Below are 25680 nucleotides of genomic sequence, written 5' to 3' on the forward strand. Positions count from 1 at the left end.
GTTTGCAGCAGGTTAGAAACCCTTTCTTTGGAGAATGCAGAATCAGTCATTTCAAGAACTAGAGACGCATATAAGAGTTAGCAGTAAGAATGCGTTTAAAACATAGAAGACCCGCTTCTTACGAACTCATCTGCTATGTGTTGGTTCCTTTTAGGAAGTTGCATCTATGTTTAGATTCAGCGAGGTAGAAACACCTTTCTTCTAAAAGCTGCGTTTGGATATTCCAGAGTGGATAGGAGAAGAGGCTGTAAAGAGAAATACCTTGCTCTAAAACCAAAACGGAGCTATCTAGCAGAATGGTTGTCAATGTGTGTATTCAACTTCCAGAGTTAAACATATGTGTGTTTGCAGCAGTTCAGAAACCCTTTCTTTGGAGAATGCAGAAATAGTCTTTTCCCACACTAAAAACGCTTATAAGAGTTAGCAGTAAGAATGCGTTTAAAACACAGAAGACCCGCTTATTACGAACTCATCTGCTGTTTGTTGGTTCCTTTTAGGAAGTTGCATCTATGTTTAGATTCAGCGAGGTAGAAACACGTTTCTTCTAAAAGCTGCGTTTGGACATTCCAGAGTGGATGGGAGAACAGGCTGTAAAGAGAAATATCTTGCTCTAAAACCAAAACGGAGCTATCTAGCAGAATGGTTGTCAATGTGTGTATTCAACAGCCATAGTTAAACTGATGTGTGTTTGCAGCAGTTCAGAAACACTTTCTTTGGAGAATGCAGAAACAGTCATTTCAAGCCCTAGAGACGCATATAAGAGATAGCAGTAAGAATGCGTTTAAAACTCAGAAGACCCGCTTATTACGAACTCATCTGCTGTGTGTTGGTTCCTTTTAGGAAGTTGAATCTATGTTTAAATTCAGCGAGGTAGAAACACGTTTCTTCTAAAAGCTGCGTTTGGACATTCCAGAGTGGATGGGAGAACAGGCTGTAAAGAGAAATACCTTGCTCTAAAACCAAAACGGAGCTATCTAGCAGAATGGTTGTCAATGTGTGTATTCAACTTCTAGAGTTAAACATATGTGTGTTTGCAGCAGTTCAGAAACCGTTTCTTTGGAGAATGCAGAAACAGTCTTTTCCCGCCCTAGAGACGCTTATAAGTGTTAGCAGTAAGAATGCGTTTTAAACAGAGAAGACCCGCTTCTTAGGAACTCATCTGCTGTGTGTTGGTTCCTTTTAGGAAGTTGCATCTATGTTTAGATTCAGCGAGGTAGAAACACGTTTCTTCTAAAAGCTGCGTTTGGATATTCCAGAGTGGATAGGAGAAGAGGCTGTAAAGAGAAATACCTTGCTCTAAAACCAAAACGGAACTATCTAGCAGAATGGTTGTCAATGTGTGTATTCAACTTCCAGAGTTAAACATATGTGTGTTTGCAGCAGTTCAGAAACCCTTTCTTTGGAGAATGCAGAAACAGTCTTTTCCCGCACTAAAAACGCTTATAAGAGTTAGCAGTAAGAATGCGTTTAAAACACAGAAGACCCGCTTCTTACGAACTCATCTGCTGTGTGTTGGTTCCTTTTAGGAAGTTGCATCTATGTTTAGATTCAGCGAGGTAGAAACACGTTTCTTCTAAAAGCTGCGTTTGGACATTCCAGAGTGGATGGGAGAACAGGCTGTAAAGAGAAATATCTTGCTCTAAAACCAAAACGGAGCTATCTAGCAGAATGGTTGTCAATGTGTGTATTCAACAGCCGTAGTTAAACTGATGTGTGTTTGCAGCAGTTCAGAAACACTTTCTTTGGAGAATGCAGAAACAGTCATTTCAAGCCCTAGAGACGCATATAAGAGTTAGCAGTAAGAATGCGTTTAAAACTCAGAAGACCCGCTTATTACGAACTCATCTGCTGTGTGTTGGTTCCTTTTAGGAAGTTGAATCTATGTTTAAATTCAGCGAGGTAGAAACACGTTTCTTCTAAAAGCTGCGTTTGGACATTGCAGAGTGGATGGGAGAACAGGCTGTAAAGAGAAATACCTTGCTCTAAAACCAAAACGGAGGTATCTAGCAGAATGGTTGTCAATGTGTGTATTCAACTTCCAGAGTTAAACTGATGTTTGTTTGCAGCAGTTCAGAAACCCTTTCTTTGGAGAATGCAGAAACAGTCTTTTCCATCCCTAGAGACGCATAAAAGGGTTAGCAGTAAGAATGCGTTTTAAACAGAGAAGACCCGCTTCTTACGAACTCATCTGCTCTGTGTTGGTTCCTTTTAGGAAGTTTCATCTTTGTTTAGATTCAGCGAGGTAGAAACACGTTTCTTCTAAAAGCTGCGTTTGGACATTCCAGAGTGGATGGGAGAACAGGCTGTAAAGAGAAATACCTTGCTCTAAAACCAAAACGGAGCTATCTAGCAGAATGGTTGTCAATGTGTGTATTCAACTTCCAGAGTTAAACATATGTGTGTGTGCAGCAGTTCAGGAACCCTTTCTTTGGAGAATGCAGAAACAGTCTTTTCCCGCCCTAGAGACGCTTATAGGAGTTAGCAGTAAGAATGCGTTTAAAACACAGAAGACCCGCTTCTTACGAACTCATCTGCTGTGTGTTGGTTCCTTTTAGGAAGTTGCATCTATGTTTAGATTCAGCGAGGTAGAAACACGTTTCTTCTAAAAGCTGCGTTTGGATATTCCAGAGTGGATGGGAGAACAGGCTGTAAAGAGAAATACCTTGCTCTAAAACCAAAACAGAGCTATCTAGCAGAATGGTTGTCAATGTGTGTATTCAACTTCCAGAGTTAAACTGATGTTTGTTTGCAGCAGTTCAGAAACCCTTTCTTTGGAGAATGCAGAAACAGTCTTTTCCAGCTCTAGAGACGCTTATGAGAGTTAGCAGTAAGAATGCGTTTTAAACAGAGAAGACCCACTTCTTACGAACTCATCTGCTGTGTGTTGGTTCCTTTTAGGAAGTTTCATCTTTGTTTAGATTCAGCGAGATAGAAACACGTTTCTTCTAAAAGCTGCGTTTGGACATTCCAGAGTGGATGGGAGAACAGGCTGTAAAGAGAAATACCTTGCTCTAAAACCAAAACGGAGCTATCTAGCAGAATGGTTGTCAATATGTGTATTCAACTTCCAGAGTTAAACACAAGTGTGTTTGCAGCAGTTCAGAAACCGTTTCTTTGGAGAATGCAGAAACAGTCTTTTCCCGCCCTAGAAACGCTTATAAAAGTTAGCAGTAAGAATGCGTTTAAAACACAGAAGACCCGCTTCTTACGAACTCATCTGCTGTGTGTTGGTTCCTTTTAGGAAGTTGCATCTATGTTTAGATTCAGCGAGGTAGAAACACGTTTCTTCTAAAAGCTGCGTTTGGACATTCCAGAGTGGATGGGAAAACAGGCTGTAAAGAGAAATACCTTGCTCTAAAACCAAAACGGAGCTATCTAGCAGAATGGTTGTCAATGTGTATATTCAAAAGCCAGAGTTACACTGATGTGTGTTTGCAGCAGGTTAGAAACCCTTTCTTTGGAGAATGCAGAATCAGTCATTTCAAGAACTAGAGACGCATATAAGAGTTAGCAGTAAGAATGCGTTTAAAACATAGAAGACCCGCTTCTTACGAACTCATCTGCTGTGTGTTGGTTCCTTTTAGGAAGTTGCATCTATGTTTAGATTCAGCGAGGTAGAAACACGTTTCTTCTAAAAGCTGCGTTTGGATATTCCAGAGTGGATAGGAGAAGAGGCTGTAAAGAGAAATACCTTGCTCTAAAACCAAAACGGAGCTATCTAGCAGAATGGTTGTCAATGTGTGTATTCAACTTCCAGAGTTAAACATATGTGTGTTTGCAGCAGTTCAGGAACCCTTTCTTTGGAGAATGCAGAAACAGTCTTTTCCCGCCCTAGAGACGCTTATAGGAGTTAGCAGTAAGAATGCGTTTAAAACACAGAAGACCCGCTTCTTACGAACTCATCTGTTGTGTGTTGGTTCCTTTAAGGAAGTTGCATCTATGTTTAGATTCAGCGAGGTAGAAACACGTTTCTTCTAAAAGCTGCGTTTGGATATTCCAGAGTGGATGGGAGAACAGGCTGTAAAGAGAAATACCTTGCTCTAAAACCAAAACAGAGCTATCTAGCAGAATGGTTGTCAATGTGTGTATTCAACTTCCAGAGTTAAACTGATGTTTGTTTGCAGCAGTTCAGAAACCCTTTCTTTGGAGAATGCAGAAACAGTCTTTTCCAGCTCTAGAGACGCTTATGAGAGTTAGCAGTAAGAATGCGTTTTAAACAGAGAAGACCCGCATCTTACGAACTCATCTGCTGTGTGTTGGTTCCTTTTAGGAAGTTTCATCTTTGTTTAGATTCAGCGAGATAGAAACACGTTTCTTCTAAAAGCTGCGTTTGGACATTCCAGAGTGGATGGGAGAACAGGCTGTAAAGAGAAATACCTTGCTCTAAAACCAAAACGGAGCTATCTAGCAGAATGGTTGTCAATATGTGTATTCATCTTCCAGAGTTAAACATAAGTGTGTTTGCAGCAGTTCAGAAACCGTTTCTTTGGAGAATGCAGAAACAGTCTTTTCCCGCCCTAGAAACGCTTATAAGAGTTAGCAGTAAGAATGCGTTTAAAACACAGAAGACCCGCTTCTTACGAAGTCATCTGCTGTGTGTTGGTTCCTTTTAGGAAGTTGCATCTATGTTTAGATTCAGCGAGGTAGAAACACGTTTCTTCTAAAAGCTGCGTTTGGACATTCCAGAGTGGATGGGAGAACAGGCTGTAAAGAGAAATACCTTGCTCTAAAACCAAAACGGAGCTTTTTAGCAGAATGGTTGTCAATGTGTATATTCAACAGCCAGAGTTACACTGATGTGTGTTTGCAGCAGGTTAGAAACCCTTTCTTTGGAGAATGCAGAATCAGTCATTTCAAGAACTAGAGACGCATATAAGAGTTAGCAGTAAGAATGCGTTTAAAACATAGAAGACCCGCTTCTTACGAACTCATCTGCTATGTGTTGGTTCCTTTTAGGAAGTTGCATCTATGTTTAGATTCAGCGAGGTAGAAACACCTTTCTTCTAAAAGCTGCGTTTGGATATTCCAGAGTGGATAGGAGAAGAGGCTGTAAAGAGAAATACCTTGCTCTAAAACCAAAACGGAGCTATCTAGCAGAATGGTTGTCAATGTGTGTATTCAACTTCCAGAGTTAAACATATGTGTGTTTGCAGCAGTTCAGAAACCCTTTCTTTGGAGAATGCAGAAATAGTCTTTTCCCACACTAAAAACGCTTATAAGAGTTAGCAGTAAGAATGCGTTTAAAACACAGAAGACCCGCTTATTACGAACTCATCTGCTGTTTGTTGGTTCCTTTTAGGAAGTTGCATCTATGTTTAGATTCAGCGAGGTAGAAACACGTTTCTTCTAAAAGCTGCGTTTGGACATTCCAGAGTGGATGGGAGAACAGGCTGTAAAGAGAAATATCTTGCTCTAAAACCAAAACGGAGCTATCTAGCAGAATGGTTGTCAATGTGTGTATTCAACAGCCATAGTTAAACTGATGTGTGTTTGCAGCAGTTCAGAAACACTTTCTTTGGAGAATGCAGAAACAGTCATTTCAAGCCCTAGAGACGCATATAAGAGATAGCAGTAAGAATGCGTTTAAAACTCAGAAGACCCGCTTATTACGAACTCATCTGCTGTGTGTTGGTTCCTTTTAGGAAGTTGAATCTATGTTTAAATTCAGCGAGGTAGAAACACGTTTCTTCTAAAAGCTGCGTTTGGACATTCCAGAGTGGATGGGAGAACAGGCTGTAAAGAGAAATACCTTGCTCTAAAACCAAAACGGAGCTATCTAGCAGAATGGTTGTCAATGTGTGTATTCAACTTCTAGAGTTAAACATATGTGTGTTTGCAGCAGTTCAGAAACCGTTTCTTTGGAGAATGCAGAAACAGTCTTTTCCCGCCCTAGAGACGCTTATAAGTGTTAGCAGTAAGAATGCGTTTTAAACAGAGAAGACCCGCTTCTTAGGAACTCATCTGCTGTGTGTTGGTTCCTTTTAGGAAGTTGCATCTATGTTTAGATTCAGCGAGGTAGAAACACGTTTCTTCTAAAAGCTGCGTTTGGATATTCCAGAGTGGATAGGAGAAGAGGCTGTAAAGAGAAATACCTTGCTCTAAAACCAAAACGGAACTATCTAGCAGAATGGTTGTCAATGTGTGTATTCAACTTCCAGAGTTAAACATATGTGTGTTTGCAGCAGTTCAGAAACCCTTTCTTTGGAGAATGCAGAAACAGTCTTTTCCCGCACTAAAAACGCTTATAAGAGTTAGCAGTAAGAATGCGTTTAAAACACAGAAGACCCGCTTCTTACGAACTCATCTGCTGTGTGTTGGTTCCTTTTAGGAAGTTGCATCTATGTTTAGATTCAGCGAGGTAGAAACACGTTTCTTCTAAAAGCTGCGTTTGGACATTCCAGAGTGGATGGGAGAACAGGCTGTAAAGAGAAATATCTTGCTCTAAAACCAAAACGGAGCTATCTAGCAGAATGGTTGTCAATGTGTGTATTCAACAGCCGTAGTTAAACTGATGTGTGTTTGCAGCAGTTCAGAAACACTTTCTTTGGAGAATGCAGAAACAGTCATTTCAAGCCCTAGAGACGCATATAAGAGTTAGCAGTAAGAATGCGTTTAAAACTCAGAAGACCCGCTTATTACGAACTCATCTGCTGTGTGTTGGTTCCTTTTAGGAAGTTGAATCTATGTTTAAATTCAGCGAGGTAGAAACACGTTTCTTCTAAAAGCTGCGTTTGGACATTGCAGAGTGGATGGGAGAACAGGCTGTAAAGAGAAATACCTTGCTCTAAAACCAAAACGGAGGTATCTAGCAGAATGGTTGTCAATGTGTGTATTCAACTTCCAGAGTTAAACTGATGTTTGTTTGCAGCAGTTCAGAAACCCTTTCTTTGGAGAATGCAGAAACAGTCTTTTCCATCCCTAGAGACGCATAAAAGGGTTAGCAGTAAGAATGCGTTTTAAACAGAGAAGACCCGCTTCTTACGAACTCATCTGCTCTGTGTTGGTTCCTTTTAGGAAGTTTCATCTTTGTTTAGATTCAGCGAGGTAGAAACACGTTTCTTCTAAAAGCTGCGTTTGGACATTCCAGAGTGGATGGGAGAACAGGCTGTAAAGAGAAATACCTTGCTCTAAAACCAAAACGGAGCTATCTAGCAGAATGGTTGTCAATGTGTGTATTCAACTTCCAGAGTTAAACATATGTGTGTGTGCAGCAGTTCAGGAACCCTTTCTTTGGAGAATGCAGAAACAGTCTTTTCCCGCCCTAGAGACGCTTATAGGAGTTAGCAGTAAGAATGCGTTTAAAACACAGAAGACCCGCTTCTTACGAACTCATCTGCTGTGTGTTGGTTCCTTTTAGGAAGTTGCATCTATGTTTAGATTCAGCGAGGTAGAAACACGTTTCTTCTAAAAGCTGCGTTTGGATATTCCAGAGTGGATGGGAGAACAGGCTGTAAAGAGAAATACCTTGCTCTAAAACCAAAACAGAGCTATCTAGCAGAATGGTTGTCAATGTGTGTATTCAACTTCCAGAGTTAAACTGATGTTTGTTTGCAGCAGTTCAGAAACCCTTTCTTTGGAGAATGCAGAAACAGTCTTTTCCAGCTCTAGAGACGCTTATGAGAGTTAGCAGTAAGAATGCGTTTTAAACAGAGAAGACCCACTTCTTACGAACTCATCTGCTGTGTGTTGGTTCCTTTTAGGAAGTTTCATCTTTGTTTAGATTCAGCGAGATAGAAACACGTTTCTTCTAAAAGCTGCGTTTGGACATTCCAGAGTGGATGGGAGAACAGGCTGTAAAGAGAAATACCTTGCTCTAAAACCAAAACGGAGCTATCTAGCAGAATGGTTGTCAATATGTGTATTCAACTTCCAGAGTTAAACACAAGTGTGTTTGCAGCAGTTCAGAAACCGTTTCTTTGGAGAATGCAGAAACAGTCTTTTCCCGCCCTAGAAACGCTTATAAAAGTTAGCAGTAAGAATGCGTTTAAAACACAGAAGACCCGCTTCTTACGAACTCATCTGCTGTGTGTTGGTTCCTTTTAGGAAGTTGCATCTATGTTTAGATTCAGCGAGGTAGAAACACGTTTCTTCTAAAAGCTGCGTTTGGACATTCCAGAGTGGATGGGAAAACAGGCTGTAAAGAGAAATACCTTGCTCTAAAACCAAAACGGAGCTATCTAGCAGAATGGTTGTCAATGTGTATATTCAAAAGCCAGAGTTACACTGATGTGTGTTTGCAGCAGGTTAGAAACCCTTTCTTTGGAGAATGCAGAATCAGTCATTTCAAGAACTAGAGACGCATATAAGAGTTAGCAGTAAGAATGCGTTTAAAACATAGAAGACCCGCTTCTTACGAACTCATCTGCTGTGTGTTGGTTCCTTTTAGGAAGTTGCATCTATGTTTAGATTCAGCGAGGTAGAAACACGTTTCTTCTAAAAGCTGCGTTTGGATATTCCAGAGTGGATAGGAGAAGAGGCTGTAAAGAGAAATACCTTGCTCTAAAACCAAAACGGAGCTATCTAGCAGAATGGTTGTCAATGTGTGTATTCAACTTCCAGAGTTAAACATATGTGTGTTTGCAGCAGTTCAGGAACCCTTTCTTTGGAGAATGCAGAAACAGTCTTTTCCCGCCCTAGAGACGCTTATAGGAGTTAGCAGTAAGAATGCGTTTAAAACACAGAAGACCCGCTTCTTACGAACTCATCTGTTGTGTGTTGGTTCCTTTAAGGAAGTTGCATCTATGTTTAGATTCAGCGAGGTAGAAACACGTTTCTTCTAAAAGCTGCGTTTGGATATTCCAGAGTGGATGGGAGAACAGGCTGTAAAGAGAAATACCTTGCTCTAAAACCAAAACAGAGCTATCTAGCAGAATGGTTGTCAATGTGTGTATTCAACTTCCAGAGTTAAACTGATGTTTGTTTGCAGCAGTTCAGAAACCCTTTCTTTGGAGAATGCAGAAACAGTCTTTTCCAGCTCTAGAGACGCTTATGAGAGTTAGCAGTAAGAATGCGTTTTAAACAGAGAAGACCCGCATCTTACGAACTCATCTGCTGTGTGTTGGTTCCTTTTAGGAAGTTTCATCTTTGTTTAGATTCAGCGAGATAGAAACACGTTTCTTCTAAAAGCTGCGTTTGGACATTCCAGAGTGGATGGGAGAACAGGCTGTAAAGAGAAATACCTTGCTCTAAAACCAAAACGGAGCTATCTAGCAGAATGGTTGTCAATATGTGTATTCATCTTCCAGAGTTAAACATAAGTGTGTTTGCAGCAGTTCAGAAACCGTTTCTTTGGAGAATGCAGAAACAGTCTTTTCCCGCCCTAGAAACGCTTATAAGAGTTAGCAGTAAGAATGCGTTTAAAACACAGAAGACCCGCTTCTTACGAAGTCATCTGCTGTGTGTTGGTTCCTTTTAGGAAGTTGCATCTATGTTTAGATTCAGCGAGGTAGAAACACGTTTCTTCTAAAAGCTGCGTTTGGACATTCCAGAGTGGATGGGAGAACAGGCTGTAAAGAGAAATACCTTGCTCTAAAACCAAAACGGAGCTTTTTAGCAGAATGGTTGTCAATGTGTATATTCAACAGCCAGAGTTACACTGATGTGTGTTTGCAGCAGGTTAGAAACCCTTTCTTTGGAGAATGCAGAATCAGTCATTTCAAGAACTAGAGACGCATATAAGAGTTAGCAGTAAGAATGCGTTTAAAACATAGAAGACCCGCTTCTTACGAACTCATCTGCTATGTGTTGGTTCCTTTTAGGAAGTTGCATCTATGTTTAGATTCAGCGAGGTAGAAACACCTTTCTTCTAAAAGCTGCGTTTGGATATTCCAGAGTGGATAGGAGAAGAGGCTGTAAAGAGAAATACCTTGCTCTAAAACCAAAACGGAGCTATCTAGCAGAATGGTTGTCAATGTGTGTATTCAACTTCCAGAGTTAAACATATGTGTGTTTGCAGCAGTTCAGAAACCCTTTCTTTGGAGAATGCAGAAATAGTCTTTTCCCACACTAAAAACGCTTATAAGAGTTAGCAGTAAGAATGCGTTTAAAACACAGAAGACCCGCTTATTACGAACTCATCTGCTGTTTGTTGGTTCCTTTTAGGAAGTTGCATCTATGTTTAGATTCAGCGAGGTAGAAACACGTTTCTTCTAAAAGCTGCGTTTGGACATTCCAGAGTGGATGGGAGAACAGGCTGTAAAGAGAAATATCTTGCTCTAAAACCAAAACGGAGCTATCTAGCAGAATGGTTGTCAATGTGTGTATTCAACAGCCATAGTTAAACTGATGTGTGTTTGCAGCAGTTCAGAAACACTTTCTTTGGAGAATGCAGAAACAGTCATTTCAAGCCCTAGAGACGCATATAAGAGATAGCAGTAAGAATGCGTTTAAAACTCAGAAGACCCGCTTATTACGAACTCATCTGCTGTGTGTTGGTTCCTTTTAGGAAGTTGAATCTATGTTTAAATTCAGCGAGGTAGAAACACGTTTCTTCTAAAAGCTGCGTTTGGACATTCCAGAGTGGATGGGAGAACAGGCTGTAAAGAGAAATACCTTGCTCTAAAACCAAAACGGAGCTATCTAGCAGAATGGTTGTCAATGTGTGTATTCAACTTCTAGAGTTAAACATATGTGTGTTTGCAGCAGTTCAGAAACCGTTTCTTTGGAGAATGCAGAAACAGTCTTTTCCCGCCCTAGAGACGCTTATAAGTGTTAGCAGTAAGAATGCGTTTTAAACAGAGAAGACCCGCTTCTTAGGAACTCATCTGCTGTGTGTTGGTTCCTTTTAGGAAGTTGCATCTATGTTTAGATTCAGCGAGGTAGAAACACGTTTCTTCTAAAAGCTGCGTTTGGATATTCCAGAGTGGATAGGAGAAGAGGCTGTAAAGAGAAATACCTTGCTCTAAAACCAAAACGGAACTATCTAGCAGAATGGTTGTCAATGTGTGTATTCAACTTCCAGAGTTAAACATATGTGTGTTTGCAGCAGTTCAGAAACCCTTTCTTTGGAGAATGCAGAAACAGTCTTTTCCCGCACTAAAAACGCTTATAAGAGTTAGCAGTAAGAATGCGTTTAAAACACAGAAGACCCGCTTCTTACGAACTCATCTGCTGTGTGTTGGTTCCTTTTAGGAAGTTGCATCTATGTTTAGATTCAGCGAGGTAGAAACACGTTTCTTCTAAAAGCTGCGTTTGGACATTCCAGAGTGGATGGGAGAACAGGCTGTAAAGAGAAATATCTTGCTCTAAAACCAAAACGGAGCTATCTAGCAGAATGGTTGTCAATGTGTGTATTCAACAGCCGTAGTTAAACTGATGTGTGTTTGCAGCAGTTCAGAAACACTTTCTTTGGAGAATGCAGAAACAGTCATTTCAAGCCCTAGAGACGCATATAAGAGTTAGCAGTAAGAATGCGTTTAAAACTCAGAAGACCCGCTTATTACGAACTCATCTGCTGTGTGTTGGTTCCTTTTAGGAAGTTGAATCTATGTTTAAATTCAGCGAGGTAGAAACACGTTTCTTCTAAAAGCTGCGTTTGGACATTGCAGAGTGGATGGGAGAACAGGCTGTAAAGAGAAATACCTTGCTCTAAAACCAAAACGGAGGTATCTAGCAGAATGGTTGTCAATGTGTGTATTCAACTTCCAGAGTTAAACTGATGTTTGTTTGCAGCAGTTCAGAAACCCTTTCTTTGGAGAATGCAGAAACAGTCTTTTCCATCCCTAGAGACGCATAAAAGGGTTAGCAGTAAGAATGCGTTTTAAACAGAGAAGACCCGCTTCTTACGAACTCATCTGCTCTGTGTTGGTTCCTTTTAGGAAGTTTCATCTTTGTTTAGATTCAGCGAGGTAGAAACACGTTTCTTCTAAAAGCTGCGTTTGGACATTCCAGAGTGGATGGGAGAACAGGCTGTAAAGAGAAATACCTTGCTCTAAAACCAAAACGGAGCTATCTAGCAGAATGGTTGTCAATGTGTGTATTCAACTTCCAGAGTTAAACATATGTGTGTTTGCAGCAGTTCAGAAACCGTTTCTTTGGAGAATGCAGAAACAGTCTTTTCCCGCCCTAGAAACGCTTATAAGAGTTAGCAGTAAGAATGCGTTTTAAACAGAGAAGACCCGCTTCTTACGAACTCATCTGCTGTGTGTTGGTTCCTTTTAGGAAGTTGCATCTATGTTTAGATTCAGCGAGGTAGAAACACGTTTCTTCTAAAAGCTGCGTTTGGACATTCCAGAGTGGAAGGGAAAACAGGCTGTAAAGAGAAATACCTTGCTCTAAAACCAAAACGGAGCTATCTAGCAGAATGGTTGTCAAAGTGTGTATTCAACTTCCAGAGTTAAACATATGTGTGTTTGCAGCAGTTCAGAAACCCTTTCTTTGCAGAATGCAGAAACCGTCAATTCTAGCCCTAAAGACACATATAAGAGTTAGCAGTAAGAATGCGTTTAAAACACAGAAGAGCCGCTTCTTACCAACTCATCTGCTGTGTGTTGGTTCCTTTTAGGAAGTTGCATCTATGTTTAGATTCAGCGAGGGAGAAACACGTTTCTTCTAAAAGCTGCGTTTGGACATTCCAGAGTGGATGGGAGAACAGGCTGTAAAGAGAAATACCTTGCTCTAAAACCAAAACGGAGCTATCAAGCAGAATGGTTGTCAATGTGTGTATTCAACTTCCAGAGTTAAACATATGTGTGTTTGCAGCAGTTCAGAAACCCTTTCTTTGGAGAATGCAGAAACAGTCTTTCCCCGCCCAAGAGACGCTTATAAGAGTTAGCAGTAGGAATGCGTTTAAATCACAGAAGACCCGCTGCTTACGAACTCATCTGCTGTGTGTTGGTTTCTTTTAGGAAGTTGCATCTATGCTTAGATTCAGCGAGGTTGAAACACGTTTCTTCTAAAAGCTGCGTTTGGACATTCCAGAGTGGATGGGAGAACAGGCTGTAAAGAGAAATACCTTGCTCTAAAACCAAAACGGAGCTATCTAGCAGAATGGTTGTCAATGTGTGTATTCAACTTCCAGAGTTAAACATATGTGTGTTTGCACCAGTTCAGAAACCCTTTCTTTGGAGAATGCAGAAACAGTCTTTTCCCGCACTAAAAACGCTTATAAGAGTTAGCAGTAAGAATGCGTTTAAAACACAGAAGACCCGCTTTTACGAACTCATCTGCTGTGTGTTGGTTCCTTTTAGGAAGTTGCATCTATGTTTAGATTCAGCGAGGTAGAAACACGTTTCTTCTAAAAGCTGCGTTTGGACATTCCAGAGTGGATGGGAGAACAGGCTGTAAAGAGAAATATCTTGCTCTAAAACCAAAACGGAGCTATCTAGCAGAATGGTTGTCAATGTGTGTATTCAACAGCCATAGTTAAACTGATGTGTGTTTGCAGCAGTTCAGAAACACTTTCTTTGGAGAATGCAGAAACAGTCATTTCAAGCCCTAGAGACGCATATAAGAGTTAGCAGTAAGAATGCGTTTCAAACTCAGAAGACCCGGTTATTACGAACTCATCTGCTGTGTGTTGGTTCCTTTTAGGAAGTTGAATCTATGTTTAAATTCAGCGAGGTAGAAACACGTTTCTTCTAAAAGCTGCGTTTGGACATTCCAGAGTGGATGGGAGAACAGGCTGTAAAGATAAATACCTTGCTCTAAAACCAAAACGGAGCTATCTAGCAGAATGGTTGTCAATGTGTGTATTCAACTTCCAGAGTTAAACTGATGTTTGTTTGCAGCAGTTCAGAAACCCTTTCTTTGGAGAATGCAGAAACAGTCTTTTCCATCCCAAGAGACGCATAAAAGGGTTAGCAGTAAGAATGCGTTTTAAACAGAGAAGACCCGCTTCTTACGAACTCATCTGCTCTGTGTTGGTTCCTTTTAGGAAGTTTCATCTTTGTTTAGATTCAGCGAGGTAGAAACACGTTTCTTCTAAAAGCTGTGTTTGGACATTCCAGAGTGGATGGGAGAACAGGCTTTAAAGAGAAATACCTTGCTCTAAAACCAAAACGGAGCTATCTAGCAGAATGGTTGTCAATGTGTGTATTCAACTTCCAGAGTTAAACATATGTGTGTTTGCAGCAGTTCAGAAACCGTTTCTTTGGAGAATGCAGAAACAGTCTTTTCCCGCCCTAGAAACGCTTATAGGAGTTAGCAGTAAGAATGCGTTTTAAACAGAGAAGACCCGCTTCTTACGAACTCATCTGCTGTGTGTTGGTTCCTTTTAGGAAGTTGCATCTATGTTTAGATTCAGAGAGGGAGAAACACGTTTCTTCTAAAAGCTGCGTTTGGACATTCCAGAGTGGATGGGAGAACAGGCTGTAAAGAGAAATACCTTGCTCTAAAACCAAAACGGAGCTATCTAGCAGAATGGTTGTCAATGTGAGTATTCAACTTCCAGAGTTAAACATATGTGTGTTTGCAGCAGTTCAGAAACCCTTTCTTTGGAGAATGCAGAAACAGTCTTGCCCCGCCCAAGAGACGCTTATAAGAGTTAGCAGTAGGAATGCGTTTAAATCACAGAAGACCCGCTGCTTACGAACTCATCTGCTGTGTGTTGGTTCCTTTTAGAAAGTTGCATCTATGTTTAGATTCAGAGAGGGAGAAACACGTTTCTTCTAAAAGCTGCGTTTGGACATTCCAGAGTGGATGGGAGAACAGGCTGTAAAGAGAAATACCTTGCTCTAAAACCAAAACGGAGCTATCTAGCAGAATGGTTGTCAATGTGAGTATTCAACTTCCAGAGTTAAACATATGTGTGTTTGCAGCAGTTCAGAAACCCTTTCTTTGGAGAATGCAGAAACAGTCTTGCCCCGCCCAAGAGACGCTTATAAGAGTTAGCAGTAGGAATGCGTTTAAATCACAGAAGACCCGCTGCTTACGAACTCATCTGCTGTGTGTTGGTTCCTTTTAGGAAGTTGCATCTATGTTTAGATTCAGCGAGGTAGAAACACGTTTCTTCTACAAGCTGCGTTTGGACATTCCAGAGTGGATGGGAAAACAGGCTGTAAAGAGAAATACCTTGCTCTAAAACCAAAACGGAGCTATCTAGCAGAATGGTTGTCAATGTGTGTATTCAACTTCCAGAGTTAAACATATGTGTGTTTGCAGCAGTTCAGAAACCCTTTCTTTGGAGAATGCAGAAACAGTCTTTTCCCGCCCTAGAGACGCTTATAAGAGTTAGCAGTAGGAATGCGTTTAAAACACAGAAGACCCGCTTCTTACGAACTCATCTGCTGTGTGTTGGTTCCTTTTAGGAAGTTGCATCTATGCTTAGATTCAGCGAGGTTGAAACACGTTTCTTCTAAAAGCTGCGTTTGGACATTCCAGAGTGGATGGGAGAACAGCCTGTAAAGAGAAATACCTTGCTCTAAAACCAAAACGGAGCTATCTAGCAGAATGGTTGTCAATGTGTGTATTCAACTTCCAGAGTTACACTGATGTGTGCTTCCAGCAGTTTAGAAACCCTTTCTTTGGAGAATGCAGAAACAGTCTTTTCCCGCCCTAGAGACGCATATAAGAGTTAGCAGTAAGAATGCGTTTAAAACACAGAAGACCCGCTTCTTACGAACTCATCTGCTGTGTGTTGGTTCCTTTTAGGAAGTTGCATCTATGCTTAGAATCAGGGAGGTTGAAACACGTTTCTTCTAAAAGCTGCGTTTGGACATTCCAGAGTGGATGGGAGAACAGGCTGTAAAGAGAAATACCTTGCTCTAAAACCAAAACGGAGCTATCTAGCAGAATGGTTGTCAATGTGTGTATTCAACAGCCAGAGTTACACTGATGTGTGTTTGCAGCAGTTTAGAAACCCTTTCTTTGGAGAATGCAGAATCAGTCATTTCAAGCCCTAGAGACGCATATAAGAGTTAGCAGTAAGAATGCGTTTAAAACACAGAAGACCCGCTTCTTACGAACTCATCTGCTGTGTGTTGGTTCCTTTTAGGAAGTTGCATCTATGTTTAGATTCAGCGAGGTAGAAACACGTTTCTTCTAAAAGCTGCGTTTGGATATTCCAGAGTGGATAGGAGAAGAGGCTGTAAAGAGAAATACCTTGCTCTAAAACCAAAACGGAGCTATCTAGCAGAATGGTTGTCAATGTGTGTATTCAACTTCCAGAGTTAAACATATGTGTGTTTGCAGCAGTTCAGAAACCCTTTCTTTGGAGAATGCAGAAACAGTCTTTTCCCGCACTAAAAACGCTTATAAGAGTTAGCAGTAAGAATGCGTTTAAAACACAGAAGACCCGCTTCTTACGAGCTCATCTGCTGTGTGTTGGTTCCTTTTAGGAAGTTGCATCTATGTTTAGATTCAGCGAGGTAGAAACACGTTTCTTCTAAAAGCTGCGTTTGGACATTCCAGAGTGGATGGGAGAACAGGCTGTAAAGAGAAATATCTTGCTCTAAAACCAAAACGGAGCTATCTAGCAGAATGGTTGTCAATGTGTGTATTCAACAGCCATAGTTAAACTGATGTGTGTTTGCAGCAGTTCAGAAACACTTTCTTTGGAGAATGCAGAAACAGTCATTTCAAGCCCTAGAGACGCATATAAGATTTAGCAGTAAGAATGCGTTTAAAACACAGAAGACCCGCTTATTACGAACTCATCTGCTGTGTGTTGGTTCCTTTTAGGAAGTTGAATCTATGTTTAAATTCAGCGAGGTAGAAACACGTTTCTTCTAAAAGCTGCGTTTGGACATTCCAGAGTGGATGGGAGAACAGGCTGTAAAGAGAAATACCTTGCTCTAAAACCAAAACGGAGCTATCTAGCAGAATGGTTGTCAATGTGTGTATTCAACTTCCAGAGTTAAACATATGTGTGTTTGCAGCAGTTCAGGAACCCTTTCTTTGGAGAATGCAGAAACAGTCTTTTCCCGCCCTAGAGACGCTTATAGGAGTTAGCAGTAAGAATGCGTTTAAAACACAGAAGACCCGCTTCTTACGAACTCATCTGTTGTGTGTTGGTTCCTTTTAGGAAGTTGCATCTATGTTTAGATTCAGCGAGGTAGAAACACGTTTCTTCTAAAAGCTGCGTTTGGATATTCCAGAGTGGATGGGAGAACAGGCTGTAAAGAGAAATACCTTGCCCTAAAACCAAAACAGAGCTATCTAGCAGAATGGTTGTCAATGTGTGTATTCAACTTCCAGAGTTAAACTGATGTGTGTTTGCAGCAGTTCAGAAACCGTTTCTTTGGAGAATGCAGAAACAGTCTTTTCCAGCCCTACAGACGCATATAAGAGTTAGCAGTAAGAATGCTTTTAAAACACAGAAGACCCGCTTATTACGAACTCATCTGCTGTGTGTTGGTTCCTTTTAGGAAGTTGAATCTATGTTTAAATTCAGCGAGGTAGAAACACGTTTCTTCTAAAAGCTGCGTTTGGACATTCCAGAGTGGATGGGAGAACAGGCTGTAAAGAGAAATACCTTGCTCTAAAACCAAAACGGAGCTATCTAGCAGAATGGTTGTCAATGTGTGTATTCAACTTCTAGAGTTAAACATATGTGTGTTTGCAGCAGTTCAGAAACCCTTTCTTTGGAGAATGCAGAAACAGTCTTTTCCAGCCCTAGAGACGCTTATGAGAGTTAGCAGTAAGAATGCGTTTTACACAGAGAAGACCCGCTTCTTACGAACTCATCTGCTCTGTGTTGGTTCCTTTTAGGAAGTTTCATCTTTGTTTAGATTCAGCGAGATAGAAACACGTTTCTTCTAAAAGCTGCGTTTGGACATTCCAGAGTGGATGGGAGAACAGGCTGTAAAGAGAAATACCTTGCTCTAAAACCAAAACGGAGCTATCCAGCAGAATGGTTGTCAATGTGTGTATTCAACTTCCAGAGTTAAACATATGTGTGTTTGCAGCAGTTCAGAAACCGTTTCTTTGGAGAATGCAGAAACAGTCTTTTCCCGCCCTAGAGACGCTTATAAGAGTTAGCAGTAGGAATGCGTTTAAAACACAGAAGACCCGCTTCTTACGAACTCATCTGCTGTGTGTTGGTTCCTTTTAGGAAGTTGCATCTATGTTTAGATTCAGCGAGGTAGAAACACGTTTCTTCTAAAAGCTGCGTTTGGACATTCCAGAGTGGATGGGAAAACAGGCTGTAAAGAGAAATACCTTGCTCTAAAACCAAAACGGAGCTATCTAGCAGAATGGTTGTCAGTTTGTGTATTCAAAAGCCAGAGTTACACTGATGTGTCTTTGCAGCAGGTTTGAAACCCTTTCTTTGGAGAATGCAGAATCAGTCATTTCAAGAACTAGAGACGCATATAAGAGTTAGCAGTAAGAATGCGTTTAAAACACAGAAGACCCGCTTCTTACGAACTCATCTGTTGTGTGTTGGTTCCTTTTAGGAAGTTGCATCTATGTGTAGATTCAGCGAGGTAGTAACACGTTTCTTCTAAAAGCTGCGTTTGGATATTCCAGAGTGGATGGGAGAACAGGCTGTAAAGAGAAATACCTTGCTCTAAAACCAAAAGAGAGCTATCTAGCAGAATTGTTGTCAATGTGTGTATTCAACTTCCAGAGTTAAACTGATGTTTGTTTGCAGCAGTTCAGAAACCCTTTCTTTGGAGAATGCAGAAACAGTCTTTTCCAGCCCTAGAGACGCTTATGAGAGTTAGCAGTAAGAATGCGTTTTACACAGAGAAGACCCGCTTCTTACGAACTCATCTGCTCTGTGTTGGTTCCTTTTAGGAAGTTTCATCTTTGTTTAGATTCAGCGAGATAGAAACACGTTTCTTCTAAAAGCTGCGTTTGGACATTCCAGAGTGGATGGGAGAACAGGCTGTAAAGAGAAATATCTTGCTCTAAAACCAAAACGGAGCTATCTAGCAGAATGGTTGTCAATGTGTGTATTCAACAGCCATAGTTAAACTGATGTGTGTTTGCAGAAGTTCAGAAACACTTTCTTTGGAGAATGCAGAAACAGTCATTTCAAGCCCTAGAGACGCATATAAGAGTTAGCAGTAAGAATGCGTTTAAAACACAGAAGATACGCTTATTACGAACTCATCTGCTGTGTGTTGGTTCCTTTTAGGAAGTTGAATCTATGTTTAAATTCAGCGAGGTAGAAACACGTTTCTTCTAAAAGCTGCGTTTGGACATTCCAGAGTGGATGGGAGAACAGGCTGTAAAGAGAAATACCTTGCTCTAAAACCAAAACGAAGCTATCTAGCAGAATGGTTGTCAATGTGTGTATTCAACTTCTAGAGGTAAACATATGTGTGTTTGCAGCATTTCAGAAACCCTTTCTTTGGAGAATGCAGAAACAGTCTTTTCCCGCCCTAGAGACACTTATGAGAGTTAGCAGTAAGAATGCTTTTTAAACAGAGAAGACCCGCTTCTTACGAACTCATCTGTTGTGTGTTGGTTCCTTTTAGGAAGTTGCATCTATGTTTAGATTCAGCGAGGTAGAAACACGTTTCTTCTAAAAGCTGCGTTTGGACATTCAAGAGTGGATGGGAGAACAGGCTGTAAAGAGAAATACCTTGCTCTAAAACCAAAACGGAGCTATCTAGCAGAATGGTTGTCAATGTGTCTATTCAACTTCCAGATTTAAACATACGTGTGTTTGCAGCAGTTCAGAAACCCTTTCTTTGCAGAATGCAGAAACCGTCAATTCTAGCCCTAGAGACACATAAAAGAGTTTGCAGTAAGAATGCGTTTAAAACACAGAAGACCCGCTTCTTACGAACTCATCTGCTGTGTGTTGATTCCTTTTAGGAAGTTGCATCTATGTTTAGATTCAGCAAGGAAGAAACACGTTTCTTCTAAAAGCTGCGTTTGGACATTCCAGAGTGGATGGGAAAACAGGCTGTAAAGAGAAATACCTTGCTCTAAAACCAAAACGGAGCTATCTAGCAGAATGGTTGTCAATGTGTGTATTCAAAAGCCAGAGTTACACTGATGTGTGTTTGCAGCAGGTTTGAAACCCTTTCTTTGGAGAATGCAGAATCAGTCATTTCAAGAACTAGAGACGCATATAAGAGTTAGCAGTAAGAATGCGTTTAAAACACAGAAGACCCGCTTCTTACGAACTCATCTGCTGTGTGTTGGTTCCTTTTAGGAAGTTGCATCCATGTTTAGATTCAGCGAGGTAGAAACACGTTTCTTCTAAAAGCTGCGTTTGGATATTCCAGAGTGGATAGGAGAAGAGGCTGTAAAGAGAAATACCTTGCTCTAAAACCAAAACGGAGCTATCTAGCAGAATGGTTGTCAATGTGTGTATTCAACTTCCAGAGTTAAACATATGTGTGTTTGCAGCAGTTCAGAAACCCTTTCTTTGGAGAATGCAGAAACAGTCTTTTCCCACACTAAAAACGCTTATAAGAGTTAGCAGTAAGAATGCGTTTAAAACACAGAAGACCCGCTTCTTACGAACTCATCTGTTTTGTGTTAGTTCCTTTTAGGAAGTTGCATCTATGTTTAGATTCAGCGAGGTAGAAACACGTTTCTTCTAAAAGCTGCGTTTGGACATTCCAGAGTGGATGGGAGAACAGGCTGTAAAGAGAAATACCTTGCTCTAAAACCAAAACGGAGCTATCTAGCAGAATGGTTGTCAATGTGTCTATTCAACTTCCAGATTTAAACATATGTGTGTTTGCAGCAGTTCAGAAACCCTTTCTTTGGAGAATGCAGAAACAGTCTTTTCCAGCCCTAGATACGCTTATGAGAGTTAGCAGTAAGAATGCGTTTTAAACAGAGAAGACCCGCTTCTTACGAACTCATCTGCTCTGTGTTGGTTCATTTTAGGAAGTTTCATCTTTGTTTAGATTCAGCGAGATAGAAACACGTTTCTTCTAAAAGCTGCGTTTGGACATTCCAGAGTGGATTGGAGAACAGGCTGTAAAGAGAAATATCTTGCTCTAAAACCAAAACGGAGCTATCTAGCAGAATGGTTGTCAATGTGTGTATTCAACAGCCATAGTTAAACTGATGTGTGTTTGCAGAAGTTCAGAAACACTTTCTTTGGAGAATGCAGAAACAGTCATTTCAAGCCCTAGAGACGCATATAAGAGTTAGCAGTAAGAATGCGTTTAAAACACAGAAGATACGCTTATTACGAACTCATCTGCTGTGTGTTGGTTCCTTTTAGGAAGTTGAATCTATGTTTAAATTCAGCGAGGTAGAAACACGTTTCTTCTAAAAGCTGCGTTTGGACATTCCAGAGTGGATGGGAGAACAGGCTGTAAAGAGAAATACCTTGCTCTAAAACCAAAACGGAACTATCTAGCAGAATGGTTGTCAATGTGTGTATTCAACTTCTAGAGGTAAACATATGTGTGTTTGCAGCATTTCAGAAACCCTTTCTTTGGAGAATGCAGAAACAGTCTTTTCCCGCCCTAGAGACACTTATGAGAGTTAGCAGTAAGAATGCTTTTTAAACAGAGAAGACCCGCTTCTTACGAACTCATCTGTTGTGTGTTGGTTCCTTTTAGGAAGTTGCATCTATGTGTAGATTCAGCGAGGTAGTAACACGTTTCTTCTAAAAGCTGCGTTTGGATATTCCAGAGTGGATGGGAGAACAGGCTTAAAGAGAAATACCTTGCTCTAAAACCAAAAGAGAGCTATCTAGCAGAATAATTGTCAATGTGTGTATTCAACTTCCAGAGTTAAACTGATGTTTGTTTGCAGCAGTTCAGAAACCCTTTCTTTGGAGAATGCAGAAACAGTCTTTTCCAGCCCTAGAGACGCTTATGAGAGTTAGCAGTAAGAATGCGTTTTAAACAGAGAAGACCCGCTTCTTACGAACTCATCTGCTCTGTGTTGGTTCCTTTTAGGAAGTTTCATCTTTGTTTAGATTCAGCGAGATAGAAACACGTTTCTTCTAAAAGCTGCGTTTGGACATTCCAGAGTGGATGGGAGAACAGGCTGTAAAGAGAAATACCTTGCTCTAAAACCAAAACGGAGCTATCCAGCAGAATGGTTGTCAATGTGTGTATTCAACTTCCAGAGTTAAACGTATGTGTGTTTGCAGCAGTTCAGAAACCGTTTCTTTGGAGAATGCAGAAACAGTCTTTTCCCGCCCTAGAGACTCTTATAAGAGTTAGCAGTAGGAATGCGTTTAAAACACAGAAGACCCGCTTCTTACGAACTCATCTGCTGTTTGTTGGTTCCTTTTAGGAAGTTGCATCTATGTTTAGATTCAGCGAGGTAGAAACACGTTTCTTCTAAAAGCTGCGTTTGGACATTCCAGAGTGGATGGGAAAACAGGCTGTAAAGAGAAATACCTTGCTCTAAAACCAAAACGGAGCTATCTAGCAGAATGGTTGTCAATGTGTGTATTCAAAAGCCAGAGTTACACTGATGTGTGTTTGCAGCAGGTTTGAAACCCTTTCTTTGGAGAATGCAGAATCAGTCATTTCAAGAACTAGAGACGCATATAAGAGTTAGCAGTAAGAATGCGTTTAAAACACAGAAGACCCGCTTCTTACGAACTCATCTGCTGTGTGTTGGTTCCTTTTAGGAAGTTGCATCCATGTTTAGATTCAGCGAGGTAGAAACACGTTTCTTCTAAAAGCTGCGTTTGGATATTCCAGAGTGGATAGGAGAAGAGGCTGTAAAGAGAAATACCTTGCTCTAAAACCAAAACGGAGCTATCTAGCAGAATGGTTGTCAATGTGTGTATTCAACAGCCAGAGTTAAACTGATGTGTGTTTGCAGCAGTTCAGAAACTCTTTCTTTGGAGAATGCAGAATCAGTCATTTCAAGCCCTAGAGACGCATATAAGAGTTAGCAGTAAGAATGCGTTTAAAACACAGAAGACCCGCTTCTTACGAACTCATCTGTTTTGTGTTAGTTCCTTTTAGGAAGTTGCATCTATGTTTAGATTCAGCGAGGTAGAAACACGTTTCTTCTAAAAGCTGCGTTTGGACATTCCAGAGTGGATGGGAGAACAGGCTGTAAAGAGAAATACCTTGCTCTAAAACCAAAACGGAGCTATCTAGCAGAATGGTTGTCAATGTGTCTATTCAACTTCCAGATTTAAACATATGTGTGTTTGCAGCAGTTCAGAAACCCTTTCTTTGCAGAATGCAGAAACCGTCAATTCTAGCCCTAGAGACACATAAAAGAGTTAGCAGTAAGAATGCGTTTAAAACACAGAAGACCCGCTTCTTACGAACTCATCTGCTGTGTGTTGATTCCTTTTAGGAAGTTGCATCTATGTTTAGATTCAGCGAGGAAGAAACACGTTTCTTCTAAAAGCTGCGTTTGGACATTCCAGAGTGGATGGGAGAACAGGCTGTAAAGAGAAATACCTTGCTCTAAAACGAAAACGGAGCTATCTAGCAGAATGGTTGTCAATGTGTTTATTCAACTTCCAGAGTTAAACTGATGTGTGCTTCCAGCAGTTCAGAAACCCTTTCTTTGGAGAATGCAGAAACAGTCTTTTTCCGCCCTAGAAACGCTTATAAGAGTTAGCAGTAAGAATGCGTTTAAAACACAGAAGACCCGCTTCTTACGTACTCATATGCTGTGTGTTGGTTCCTTTTAGGAAGTTGCATCTATGCTTAGATTCAGGGAGGTTGAAACACGTTTCTTCTAAAAGCTGCGTTTCGACATTCCAGAGTGGATGGGAGAATAGGCTGTAAACAGAAATACCTTGCTCTAAAACCAAAACGGAGCTATCTAGCAGAATGGTTGTCAATGTGTGTATTCAACAGCCAGAGTTACACTGACGTGTGTTTGCAGCAGTTTAGAAACCCTTTCTTTGGAGAATGCAGAATCAGTCATTTCAAGCCCTTGAGACGCATATAAGAGTTAGCAGTAAGAATGCGTTTAAAACACAGAAGACCCGCTTCTTACGAACTCATCTGCTGTGTGTTGGTTCCTTTTAGGAAGTTGCATCTATGTTTAGATTCAGCGAGGTAGAAACACGTTTCTTCTAAAAGCTGCGTTTGGATATTCCAGAGTGGATAGGAGAAGAGGCTGTAAAGAGAAATACCTTGCTCTAAAACCAAAACGGAGCTATCTAGCAGAATGGTTGTCAATGTGTGTATTCAACTTCCTGAGATTAACTGATTTGTGTTTGCAGCAGTTCAGAAACCCTTTCTTTGGAGAATGCAGAAACTGTCATTTCAAGCCCTAGAGACACTTATAAGAGTTAGCAGTAAGAATGCGTTTAAAACACAGAAAACCCGCTTCTTACGAACTAATCTGCTGTGTGTTGGTTCCTTTTAGGAAGTTGCATCTATGTTTAGATTCAGCGAGGTAGAAACACGTTTCTTCTAAAAGCTGCGTTTGGACATTCCAGAGTGGATGGGAGAACAGGCTGTAAAGAGAAATACCTTGCTCTAAAACCAAAACGGAGCTATCTAGCAGAATGGTTGTCAATGTGTGTATTCAACTTCCAGAGTTAAACATATGTGTGTTTGCAGCAGTTCAGAAACCCTTTCTTTGGAGAATGCAGAAACAGTCTTTTCCCGCACTAAAAACGCTTATAAGATTTAGCAGTAAGAATGCGTTTAAAACACAGAAGACCCGCTTTTTACGAAGTCATCTGATGTGTGTTTGTTCCTTTTAGGAAGTTGCATCTATGTTTAGATTCAGCGAGGTAGAAACACGTTTCTTCTAAAAGCTGCGTTTGGACATTCCAGAGTGGATGGGAGAACAGGCTGTAAAGAGAAATATCTTGCTCTAAAACCAAAACGGAGCTATCTAGCAGAATGGTTGTCAATGTGTGTATTCAACAGCCAGAGTTAAACTGATGTGTGTTTGCAGCAGTTCAGAAACTCTTTCTTTGGAGAATGCAGAATAAGTCATTTCAAGCCCTAGAGACGCATATAAGAGTTAGCAGTAAGAATGCGTTTAAAACACAGAAGACCCGCTTCTTACTAACTCATCTGTTGTGTGTTGGTTCCTTTTAGGAAGTTGCATCTATGTTTAGATTCAGCGAGGTAGAAACACGTTTCTTCTAAAAGCTGCGTTTGGACATTCCAGAGTGGATGGGAGAACAGGCTGTAAAGAGAAATACCTTGCTCTAAAACCAAAACGGAGCTATCTAGCAGAATGGTTGTCAATGTGTGTATTCAACTTCCAGAGTTAAACTGATGTGTGCTTCCAGCAGTTCAGAAACCCTTTCTTTGGAGAATGCAGAAACAGTCTTTTCACGCCCTAGAGACACTTATAAGAGTTAGCAGTAAGAATGCGTTTAAAACACAGAAGACCCGCTTCTTACGAACTCATATGCTGTGTGTTGGTTCCTTTTAGGAAGTTGCATCTATGCTGAGATTCAGGGAGGTTGAAACACGTTTCTTCTAAAAGCTGCGTTTCGACATTCCAGAGTGGATGGGAGAATAGGCTGTAAACAGAAATACCTTGCTCTAAAACCAAAACGGAGCTATCTAGCAGAATGGTTGTCAATGTGTGTATTCAACAGCCAGAGTTACACTGATGTGTGTTTGCAGCAGTTTAGAAACCCTTTCTTTGGAGAATGCAGAATCAGTCATTTCAAGCCCTTGAGACGCATATAAGAGTTAGCAGTAAGAATGCGTTTAAAACACAGAAGACCCGCTTCTTACGAACTAATCTGCTGTGTGTTGGTTCCTTTTAGGAAGTTGCATCTATGTTTAGATTCAGCGAGGTAGATACACGTTTCTTCTAAAAGCTGCGTTTGGACATTCCAGAGTGGATGGGAGAACAGGCTGTAAAGAGAAATACCTTGCTCTAAAACCAAAACGGAGCTATCTAGCAGAATGG

The sequence above is a fragment of the Saimiri boliviensis genome, chromosome 18, assembly GCF_048565385.1.
Source record: "Saimiri boliviensis isolate mSaiBol1 chromosome 18, mSaiBol1.pri, whole genome shotgun sequence".
In the NCBI taxonomy this organism is placed as follows: Eukaryota; Metazoa; Chordata; class Mammalia; order Primates; family Cebidae; genus Saimiri; species Saimiri boliviensis.